This window comes from Nyctereutes procyonoides, unplaced genomic scaffold (assembly GCF_905146905.1).
Source record: "Nyctereutes procyonoides isolate TBG_1078 unplaced genomic scaffold, NYPRO_anot_genome, whole genome shotgun sequence".
Classification (NCBI taxonomy): Eukaryota; Metazoa; Chordata; class Mammalia; order Carnivora; family Canidae; genus Nyctereutes; species Nyctereutes procyonoides.
Window position 1 is genome coordinate 85,159,947 of NW_026575140.1, and position 11,662 is coordinate 85,171,608.

The 11,662-nt window shown below is 48.0% G+C and overlaps 1 long non-coding RNA gene across 1 annotated transcript; it reads left to right on the top strand.

The window, feature by feature from the left end:
- Positions 1 to 6,251: 6,251 nt before the first annotated feature.
- On the top strand, positions 6,252 to 11,639 carry LOC129497607 (uncharacterized). Its single transcript, XR_008661968.1, has 3 exons — positions 6,252 to 7,231; positions 7,420 to 7,691; positions 10,096 to 11,639. It is a non-coding gene; the product is annotated as an uncharacterized LOC129497607 (long non-coding RNA).
- Positions 11,640 to 11,662: the final 23 nt, after the last annotated feature.

Genomic DNA, 11,662 nt, shown 5'->3' on the forward strand with positions numbered 1-11,662 from the left:
GCTTCCTCGGCCCAGTGTCTCTCCACTCAAATTGTCAGGCGACAGTGGGAGAGCTGGCCACGTTGCGATGTCTCCGGGGCCTGGGACCGCCTTTGTGGTGAGGGTGGTTTGGTTTCTGTACATCCAGTCAAAGAGTAAAGCAAACATTAGGTTTCTTCCCACCCTTTATTATTGACTCTAACCACTAGATGGGAGTCTCATCACACACGCCTTTTCTGGCTGCTCCTCGGAGGCTCTAAAGTCTCTCTGAACTATGGGTTTAAGGAACCGCATCTGATAACAGGGACACACAGGCGCACGCGCACACACAAATATATTTATTGTATTAACTTGCAAAGCTGCACCCTTTCTCCGTGTTTTAGAGGGAAGGGAAGCGGGATGAAAGAAGGGAGCTAGGATCTTCGGACGGAGGGTAATTTCTCAGAGGAGATACGGTGCTTTTATTTGAGGTCTTTATTTGGAGAGACTTGCTGTAAAAACCATCCACCTTGTAGGAATTTGTTCCCAACAAGTTGGAATGTGAAGCACTAAGAAGAGTGCTTGGCACATACCAGGTTCGTTTCTATCATCATCATCATCATCATCATCATTCATCATCATCGTCATCACCATGGTCATCCTCACTGTGCATTCCTACCGGGCCTAGCAGAATAAATGTCAAGTATCTGAGGTTTGTCTTGACATTGTTGCCCCTCGTCCTCAGTGTCTCCCTTTTAGAATTGCCCAGGACCCTCTGCTCTCACCAACGGAAGGGGATTCTCTAAGTCATGAACACTTTGGTTTGATAGCAGGTGCCACCAAGAGTGTTTGAATTTTAAGACACCACCAGAAATAAACAACTAATGGTAGACTTCCAGACACTGCGACTCTAGCGTGAGGGGGAAATCTGGGGTCAGGGACACATGCCGGGGCTCCCAGGCAATACCCTGGTACCTCTTCCTGCGCACATCTCTGCAGGACTTTGCAGTGGTAGAGCTTTCTGGTCTTTGGAAGTGTTCAAGCAACAAGAGGGAGCACCTGCAGGAGAGGTAAAAGAGGATCCCAGAACTGTGTGGGAGACGAGAACTTTAAGGCCTCATTCATTCTATTTTTCAAGCGTTCTTGAACAGAGGAGGAAATGAGCATCCTTTTGATTCCGGGTTTTTAAAAATCCAGTTTATTTTTTCTTTCAGCTCTAGGCCTAGAAGCAGATTGTGCATCTGTCTACCGATGCCCCTTCCTGAGGTTACGGGAGTTATTTGCTCGTTCTTTCTTTCTGGAACATTCTGGAACATTTCTGGAACATTCTTCCTTGCAGTCTGCTCTGTCTGGAGTCTCATCAAATTCATTGGCACTACCGGTTCTGAAGAGACACAGACATGAGGGGTGGAGCGTAGGAGATCCTTTCTCTAACTTTTCACTACCAGGTGGGGAAATTGGGATCTGCACCGTGGTCGTCTTCCCAGAGACACATTAGTTGACAGGAGATTCAGGACTAAAATGTATGTTCTCTGCCCAGCGTTCTCTCTATGTCACATCTAATCCCACTGCTCCACTGCAGAACAGAGCCTGAGCTCATAGGGTTTGTGTGACCTGTGTCACCCACCCACCCTCAAGCTCTTTCTCTCTTAAAGTTCTTAGTTTATTAATCCTTCCATGAAGAATCTGCACTGTCACCACAGATAAAGTCACTGCAGACCCTCTACTCCTGCTGGTCCCACCTCTGGCTCACATTTTGCCAGCACCCGTGTCAGCCTTTGCAGGCCCTCTGACTTTCTTCCTTCTGTTCTTGTGCTCCTCTCACTGTTTTCTTGATGTCTTTTTCTTCTCATACAGGCCATGTCTTGCAAGTCTATGTTTGGGTTCATCTTCCTTTGCATACCCCAAGGCATCGTAAATCATGACGGAGCCAGTTGTCTTGCCACCACCAAAATGGGTTCTGAATCCAAATACAAAGATGGCATCCAGGGTGGTCTTGTACATTTTGCTAGTTTTCCCCAAATTTCTGTTTTGGGTGCTGTTGCCTTTCTGGGGTGATCAACATCAATGACTGTTTGTTTCTGTACTCAGTTGGTCATGAACTTGCTGGTCTGGATAGTTACTGCGTTGTTTATGATGGCGGTTGAGCTTCAAGCCATGATCATTTTCTCTTCTACACACACACACACACACACACACACACACACACACCTTTTGCCTTTGGGGAAGTGAGTTTTGCAGGTTTGGAGTGTACGGTGCTGCCCAGGAGTGGCAGGCAGGGAAGCTGGAACAGTCGGCTGGGCTGGTGTGTGAGGGTGAGTGTTGGTCACCCTAAGTGCTGAGAACCTTCTTCCATAGGGCGATGAAGACTCACTAAACACTTAAGCAGGGAAGTAACATGACTGCATTTGTCTTTTAGAAGGACGGTTCTAGCAATTATGTAGACCGTAGACTAGGTAAAGAGAGGGATTGGAGAGGTGGAGACCTGTCAGGACAAGCTTTCCAGAGATGGTGTGGGCCTGGGCTAAGGAAGTGATGGTGGTGACGGAGAGGAATGCGCTGGGACCTCTTGGAGTTTGCCCTGTGGGTATGTGGCAGGATGGGTGCGGAGGCCAGGGTGGGGAGGGCGTAAGGCTGACTAGTCGAGGGGGGAGGTGGGTAGAGATGCCAAGCTGGGGAAAACAGGAAGTCGAAGGTATGCGCACACGGGTATGTTGTGTAGGGTGTAGGCAGAGGAGGGACCAATAAGTTTAGTTCTGGGTCTGTTGGGGACTCCCTGGGATGTCACGGAAGCTCAGCAGTGATGGGGATGAGGAGTGTACAATCGGGAGCCAGATGCTGAGATGGGTAGTGGAAGCTGTGAGTGAGAATGCACACCACTGGATGAATATCTGTGAAATTAGGTGTTTTCTTTAAATTTCTATTCATCTTTTCAGTTTCCCCATTCCTCTACTTTTCTCTTTTCACACTTCCAAGAGCACAGGTGAAATCTGCCCGTCTAATGGGGCAGCAAGACTAATCTTGCTGTCTCTTCTCCCATATCTGGGCCCCTTCCAGAAACAACCAGCACTCTTGGGTTTCCTTTAGGAAATGTAGTGATTTCCACTCAGTGGAGCTCTGTAATCTAGGAGTCTTCTAGTTAGGCTGTGGGCTGATTCAAAATGTCAGGGTTGTGATGTCCTGAGGGGGAGGGGGAGATTCCTGTGTAGCTCAGAGAGAAAAAGGGGAGAAAGAGAGAAGTCTTTACTCGGAGTAACTTGATGTTTGGAATTTCATCAACCACAGCTTGAAAATATTGGACGAGTAGCGGGGCTGCTCCTGTCAGGTTGGCTAAGAAGCGACATTATGGAGCCCCATCACCTCTGGGCTCTCAACAGCGACAAGGAGGCAGCAAGGGTTACCTCCTTTATAAAGGAGGTAACTTGTGGCTTCTCAGCAGAGCTTTGGAGCCCAAGGTGGGAGAAGAGTGGGGTCTGTTGGATGCCTTGGGCTCCAAGCTCCCACTCAGGTGGGAGGTGGGTCTGAGCCTGGAGAGCCCGAAGTAGCTTTTCTCCTACCGACGCTTTGGGTCAAGGTCTAGTTTGATGTTCTTCTGTAGTTGAATACCAGAGTTTTCTGCCCCTAAATTTCTGATGTTCTTGAGGAACAGAGAAAACTCAGACCTATTAGCCTCATGCGTATCACGTTGTGGACCCTCAGTGGGAAATCCCTGCCCTCTGGGCTCGCTGCTCTGCTCTCACCTTGGCTGTCCACGATGATGTCCACGGCTCACTGCCTATTGCCCACTCACTTTGCTTCCAGAGTGAAAACGTATGCACGAAGCCTGACATTAGACAATGTGCACTGACCGGGTTAACACGAGATGGGGAGAGATGAGGGAGGCCTTCCACAGAGCATTTGTAAATGGGAAGCCAGTTAAAAAATTTGAGGGCAGTAGCCTACTGAGTGGAAATCCTCCCATCGTGGGAGATTTAGTAGGAATCCTCCCAACCTGTTGGGTGAGAGCAGGGTGGAGAGATGCAATCCGTTGCTGTGCTGGTGATTTGATTCTTGTTTGCAAGAATTATATGCCTTAGTGTTGGACTATGTACAACCTGCACAAGCTTAACTCCTTTCTTCCTCCCCCCTCTTTAGGACCCTGCCGTGTGGGCTCTGTCTGAAATTCCACCATGGGGACTGTGTTTTTAAAGAAACATTGATACTTTTAAGGTGTAAATGTATGCGAATGGGAAGCATTTTAAAGCTGTTATGGGTTGTTTTCACCTGAGTGCAAATTCAGACACAGGCAGCAGCAGATTTTGAGGAAGGGGAGTGGGGATATAGGAGAAGAATTGGGGAGAGGGCAGAAAGCAGGGTGAGGTGGGGAAGACAGGGGGTGTAGCAGGTGGAGGGGAGGGAGCAAGACTGTTTGGAGGAGATTCCAGTGGAGGATCCTGGTGCCCACAGGAAGGGTTGGCTGCCTCGGGTTTCCACGGGCTGTGGGCCTACCCACTAATTTTACCTACATGGAGAGAACCAGAGCCTGCAGCTCAACTTAGTTTTTCTTTTTCTTTTTTTGGCAGAACAAATCAAAGAAATTGCAAACTCTGGAAGTGAGAACTGTATCATACTTTCTAATTACAAGAGACCCAAGTAATGCTATTTACTCTGTGGGCTCATTGTGTCCTTCTGATGGTAATAAGAATATTCTTGCCCTTTCATGAGTGAGGAATTCAAAGTTCCCAGAGACAGACCGGGTCATTTAACTAGCATGCCCAAATAACCCAACATCAAACGGAGCTGGGGCTGAGCCCTGGCCTGAGGATCTGCAATTTTGGGCAGTCAGCTTGACCGTTGCATGTTCCTGATCTCTCAGTCATATAAGGGCTGGTGTTTTAGGCTCAGGTCCCGAAGCAGCCATATCTGGTTTTTAGTTTTTTTTTAACAACATGTGTGAGGAGAGGCTTCTTCCTGGTTAGGCACGGGCAGGACTAGCTTGGCACGGCCCGGGGGCTGGAGAATGGGCTTCTGAGAACACAAATCTCCCCAAGTTATGAGCCAGATCTTGAATGTGTTTCCATGCCTGGGTATTTTTCAGGGATGAGGTCTCGCAGGACTTATGACATCTCCGCAGGTGGTTAAGAATCACCTTTCAGCAAACTGTGATCTCTGCTGACTTGCAATGAGTCTAGTCCCCTTGGTCGCATAGTGTAGGGGGGAGGGAGTGAAAATGCATACAACAGAAAAAAAAATGTTCTCTTAAGACAAATTTTTTTTTTTCTTAAGACAAATTAAAAGATACTCCTCTGCTACGAGTCTTCTCCGTGGCTTTTTGTAAAGGCTCCAAAGACGGTAGACCAGCCACACTGGGGCCACCCGGTTCGTTGCTGAGCCAGAGTCGGGCTCCGCTTCCGGGCGAGTCACTGTGTTCTTACACATCCTGTTTAAACTGGCCTGTGAGCACAAGGGCCAGGAGTGTGTGGAGTGTGTGTACAGGAGGAAGATGAAGAGAGAACCGTGGGTGGTGGGAGTCTGTGACCGGCGGGAGGGCCGTGCCCCGATGGGGGTGAGGAGGGGCCTGTGCACACTCAAAGGTGGCGGGTCTCGCTGGAAGCCAGGTGGCTGGGTGAGGTCCAGGGTGAACGGGCTGGGCTGGGACTTAGTGCCAGGAGCGTGTTTCAGTCTTCCTTTTGCTACTCACTAACCTCATGACCTCTGTCTATCCCCTCAGCACTTTTACTTGCCCAAAGTGGAGATAATAAGTCCTGTCCCACCATTCTCCCTCCCCGCGTGCTTCTGTGAGGATAAAGCCAGATAATATATAGGAACTCATTTTACAAATAAGGTACTTTTTTGTATATATTAAGTGTTCTTACTTTTTAAAGATTTATTTATGTAATTTTATTATTTATTTATTTATTTATTTATTTATTTATTTGGGAGAGAGAGAGAGAGAGCACGAGCAGGGGAGGAGCAGAGGGAGAGGGAGAGAGGGAATCCCAAGCAGGCTCCAGGCTCAGCGAGTAGCCTGTCAAAGGGCTCCATCTCATGACTCCGAGGTCATGACCTGAGCTGAAATCAAGAATCAGAGGCTGAACCCACTGAGCTACCCAGGCGCCCCTAGATTTATTTATTTATTTGAGGTGGGGAGGGGCAGAGAGGATCTCAAGCAGATTCCTCACTGCAAGCAGACCCTTGAGGCTTGATCCTTTGACTCTGAGATCCTGACTTGAGCTGAAACCAAGAGTCCAATGCTCAACTGACTGAGCCACCCAGGCACCCCTCAAGTATTTTTATTAAGGAGAACACACTGATGGAAGAAGACACAGCTACCTGGGAGGAATGATACGTTTTATTTTGGAGCCTTGTCTAACATTCTGAAGTCTAGAGGTGGTACTTTACTACTGCTGGTGTGGATGGCCCGAGGCTCAAGTTCAAACTCGATCTTGAAGCTACTATTCTGGATGCTGATGGTGATAGGAAGAGGGTATACTGGGAGAAGCAGAGGGGACACAAGATTGTTTGGCAGAAAAAAAACCTGCTCTCTCAATCCCCAGACGGGAGCAGACGATTTAGTACTCATTTCTTCTCCTTTCTAGGTGTTCCTCCGTCACCAACCTGAGTGCTCGCTGTATCCTGAACAGCCAAAACCTCCAAAGTAATTTACACTGGTGTGTGTGTGCGTGCGTAAATCTATAAAATGAATTATTAAATTGAGAAGCCTGAGATCTAAGGGCAGTGGCTATTACTTAAAACTGTATAAGGGGGGATTCAGGGTACGAGGGGGAGGCAATCTGGGACTATGATTTGATGAGTTTCTCCAAGCCAAGTCAGGACCCTTTGTTCTAACCTCCTAGTGCAAGAGAACAAATACAGGACTTAAGTACCAGAGGGACTTCTATGAAATACTTGGCCCCAGAGAACAAATCAGAGTGGGTGGCTGAGAGGGGGGAAAATAGAGTTAAACATTTCCTCTGAGCAAAGAAGAATGGACCCAGGCCCAGGGTTATAATTCATGGGGCCTCAGATGAATCTCCAGCTGCTTCAGCTGTCTCCACATCTGTGAGAAGACTGGCCAAGGAATCCAGCACTGGTGGAAGCCAGTGGATGATGCAGCTCAGTGGTTTAACACTCCCCGAGTCTTCCAAGAGGCTTCCTTGAACCCGCGCCTTTTCTACATGTTGTATGCTTTGCCCAGCTCTGTGGCACAGTTTCTGTGAAGAGCACTTAAGCACGTCTGGGACTTTAAGAGATCTTTGCCAAAGAATGATGAAGACCTAAAGCACACAAAATGGTAAGTTCTTAAATCTATTTTCTGTGACAACCTAATCTAAGTCCTAACATGGTAAACCAATGAATTATTACTACCCGATTTGAGGAATGGGAAGGCTTCCTTCAGTCATTCCCTTCCCCATTAAAATCTTGCCTGGATCTAAGAGCGTTATTTCTTATTTCTTTGTCTACCCACTCTTTTCTCCTTAGTTTTTCCCTCCCATTTGGGGAGATGCTCTAGGATACTTGATTTTCTAGGCAGGTAGGTCCTCACATTGAATAATCACCATCTGAAAGAAGTGAAGTCGAAGTCTCCAAACCAAATCCTTGCGGCTGCCTCCTTCTGGCCTCAGTGCATTATCCTTTTGGGCTGATTTTCTACATGGAACCTACTGCACCCACCTGGCTCAGCCAAGCAGTCAACCTCTATTCTGGGAACTGTCACAGAGGCTGATATCAACGTAAAGGAAGCCCTAGTTTTGGTGAGTTTGTAGTCTAGTCCGATGTGGCTAGAGCCACATGTTAAAGGATTTAACATTTAATTAACAAATGGCAAGTTCAAATGGAATATTCTTTTTTTTTTTAAGATTTTATTTATTTACTCAGGAGAGACACAGAGAGAGAGGTAGAGACACAGGCAGAGGGAGAAGCAGCCTCCTTGCAGGGAGCCCGATGCGAGACTCGATCCTGGGACCCTGGAATCATGCCCTGAGCCTAAGACAGACACTCAACCATTGAGCCACCCAGGCATCCTTCAAATGGAATATTCTTATGCTAGAAACGGAATAAGCATACACTGAAAGAATTGAGAAACAAGGAGCAAAGCTACACTGTGTGAGTTAAATTAGGTAGCTTCCTAGTGGAGGTGAGAGTGAAATAGACATCAAGGAGGCTGAGAGGATATCCTAGACAGAAGAATGGTTTATGCGAAGCAACAGCTCTGAGCAGAAGAAGCCAAGCCAGTCAATTTAGCTAGAGCTAGGTTTTCATGTAAAGGGTAAAGAGAAAATGAGTTTATGGCACAAGCAGAGCAGCTACTGGGTGGCCTTAGACAAGTAACTGTCCCTCTGGACCTCAGCTGCCTCAACCAGGAAATAAGTGGGTTGGGGCCTCCTTGGGCATGGGGCGAAGGTTTCCATCAGAGAAGACAGTTAATAACTATAGGAGCAGTGTGTCAGGCCCTCCAAACCCTCCTAAAAGATAGTCTTATCCATCTCCATTTCAGAGACGAAGCATCTCATCCAGAGCTCTGTAGACTGAGTGACGAAGCTGGGTTTAGGGTTGAGTCAATGTCTTCCTCTACTCTGAGAGGACAGCTCCCATTTGCCAAGCACTGTGACAGGCCCTGGGGGATATAATAGTGAGTCGGACAGATGCAGTCTGGCTCTCATTCTACTTGGGGTGTGGGGGAGGACAGTCAATACAAAAGTAAAGACCCAACTGAATAATCCAGGTTTAAGTAGAAGTAAATGGAGAAAATAAAACATGGGATCATGGTTACGATTTGGGGCTTCTTAGGTCAGGCGGCCTAGGAAGGTCTCTCTGAGGAGGTAGCAAACCTGGGTGGAGACCAGAAGGGCAGGAAGAGGAGTGCCTAGTTGGGAAAGGGCTTAACTGGCCGAGCCAAAGTATTTAGGTTTGACAACATGAACTAGGCCCCCCGTCTTTCTTTTGGGGGAAGGAGTTGCTTTTTATTTCTCAAAGAGCTTAATTAAGATGGCAGTGGACAGGGAAAAGCAAGAGGGTGGCAGTAGCAGAGTCTTAATATGGAAGTGGGGTGGCCAGAGTGACATTGGAAGTTTTTTTTTTTAAGATTTTAAATATTTATTCATGAGAGACACACACACACAGAGAGAGAGAGAGAGAGAGAGAGAGAGAGAGAGAGAGAGAGGCAGAGACACAGGCAGAGGGAGAAGCAGGCTCCATGCAGGGAGCCCGATGCGGGACTCGATCCCGGGACTCCAGGACCACGCCCTGGGCCGATGGCAGGTGCTAAACCACTTAGCCACCCAAGGATCCCCACATGGAAGTTTCTGAGCAGGGCCCAGAGAGGTTGTTCCCTTACATTTCCATCCCTTTCCTTTTAGGAATGCCAGAAGACTTCAGAAGGTGATGATGGCAGTGGTCAGGAGGGCCAAGCAAGGCTTAGTAATAATAATGATGATGATGATGATGATGATGATGATAGCTAATGACAGCATTAACTATTAGATAATATTTAAGAAATCATTTTAAGTAGATTTATTTATTTATTTGAGAGAGAGAGAGAGAGAGAGAGCATGAGGGGCAGAGAGAGATGGCAGGGGAAGCAGACTGTCTGCTCAGTGCAGAGCCCATGTGGGGCTCCATCCCAGCACCTGAGTTTGTGACCTGAGCCAAAACCAAGAGTTGAACGTTCAACCAACTGAGCTACCCAGACACCCCAAGAAACATTTTTTATGTACCAAGCATGTCTACACGCTTTTTAAGTGTTAGCTTATTTAATCTTCATAGTAACTACAGGAGATGGGTGGTATGATCCCAACTGTAATAATGAAGCAGCCTAGGCTTAGGGAGGCACAGTCATTTACCCAAGATCGCAGAACTGAGGTGGGTAGATCAAGGATGCACATCTGGGTCCTCTGAGCCTAGGCTCTCAGTCATCATGCAAAGTTGTCTTCCAGAGGTTTCACACAGTCATGCAACATTTGACCTGGAAGTGATCTTAGATATCATATAGACCCGAAATTTCTAATTCAGTCCTCTGAGAGGAGACCTCTGATTTAGGATAATCCCTCCTCTTTTGACAGCTGACAAAATTAAGTCAGAGAATCCGATTAGTGATGGAAATGGGGTCTGATGCTGAGTTCTGACTTTTACTGGAATGCTCTTTGTAATCTCCTGCAGCATATCCCTAGATACTCGAATCCTGCTTACGAACCCCTGGCAGAAATGACTGGACGTGACTGCAGCCTCCAAGAGGGCAGAGACAAGCATGAAATAAGATAATGCACATAAAAGTCTTGGTGTGGTGCTCAGCACAGAGTAAGTACTCAGTGCATGCCCATGTGCCCATGCCTTTGAGAAAGTCCACATGGCTGGTTTCTGTGCCCAGTGAGGAGAACAGCCGGGCCCCGACTGAGAAGGGGAAGAGAACACACAGGTGGAGAAGGCCTTCCTCTCCCCGAGCCCGCCACCTTGATGGACATGCTACAGTCCTTACCAAACCCCATCCACCGGAGTGAAAGTAAAATGTCTTTGGAAACCTCATAACCCATCATCAGAACTGCTGGGTGTAGGAAAACAATTGCTTGCCCTAAATAAGCAACTATGATTGTCCTTGGTTTGTCTGAGTTTTCCTTTAATTATAGGCTCTCTTGAAACATTCAAACACTTTGTAAATTTGGATCCCCCTCTCTCACATACAATCCTCCCGTACGCACACGCTCCCTTGCATTTACAGAGCATACACACCCATCTCTTACTCATTCACATAATGAATTTCAGTGCCGTACATCTCGAATCGAAGAGGGGCCCAGGAGGTTTATGGGTATCTGGGCAGCCTTCCTGCTCCAAGGCCCCCACAGTGCTGTTGGAAGAGTGGGTCCCTTATGGGGAGAAGATAATGAGCAAAAAGTGCTCTTGATCCCTAGACCAGGCCGAGCATCTCTTTCCTACAATTATGGAGTTCAGTTGAGCAGCCACGTCCCTAAAAAAAAATCCCCAAATTCCTCCACCCCACCTCGCTTTGTGCGTCAAATCGTTGCATACCCCCTGACCTGTCCTCTCTTCTTGCAAACTCAACTTGGAGCCTTTTGGTTCTGGAAAGACTTTCTAGGTATTAGGAGAGTCTAGGAAAACCTCCCTTCCTCTTCTTGCATTTCTTCCTTGTCAGAGAGACAAGTGGATTTTATGGAGAGATACAGAGCATCTTGGGGACCAGTGCCTGAAACAGGGCTCTTCAGAACTAGCTGGGGACTCATGGCTTGATGCTCTTGTCCCCACTGACCCGGACTCAGCCTTCCGCCGCAGTGCCCTCCATGACACCTGGTCGAGGTGGGAATGAGAGAAAACTCTTGGAAGAAGTAGGAGCAGATTTTCCTGTTGCCCACCAGTCCCTGAGCCCCTCCCTGGCCAGAGGACAACCTCTTTCTCCACATCCCCTCCAGGCGTTGGTGCTGGGCCAATGGTTCTCTTTCCTTCCCAGCTCATGTGGTGGTGCAAGTCCTCCCACTGGGACCTGTCTCAAGCTCCTGTTGTGAGGTCCCCGAGTGGGGAGGGACTGACTGCCCAAGTCCCTGAAAATTTAACGCCCTGCACCAGCCACTCAGGGCGCCCCTGCGCCGGGGCCGACAGCGGGGCCTCCACAGGCCTGGGTTCAAGGAGGTTTCTCCGTTGTTCCTGGAAGTTTGTCCTTCCAACCACGGGGCATGTACAGGGGCGGTTCTGGGTTCTGGGTCTTTTAGGGGACACT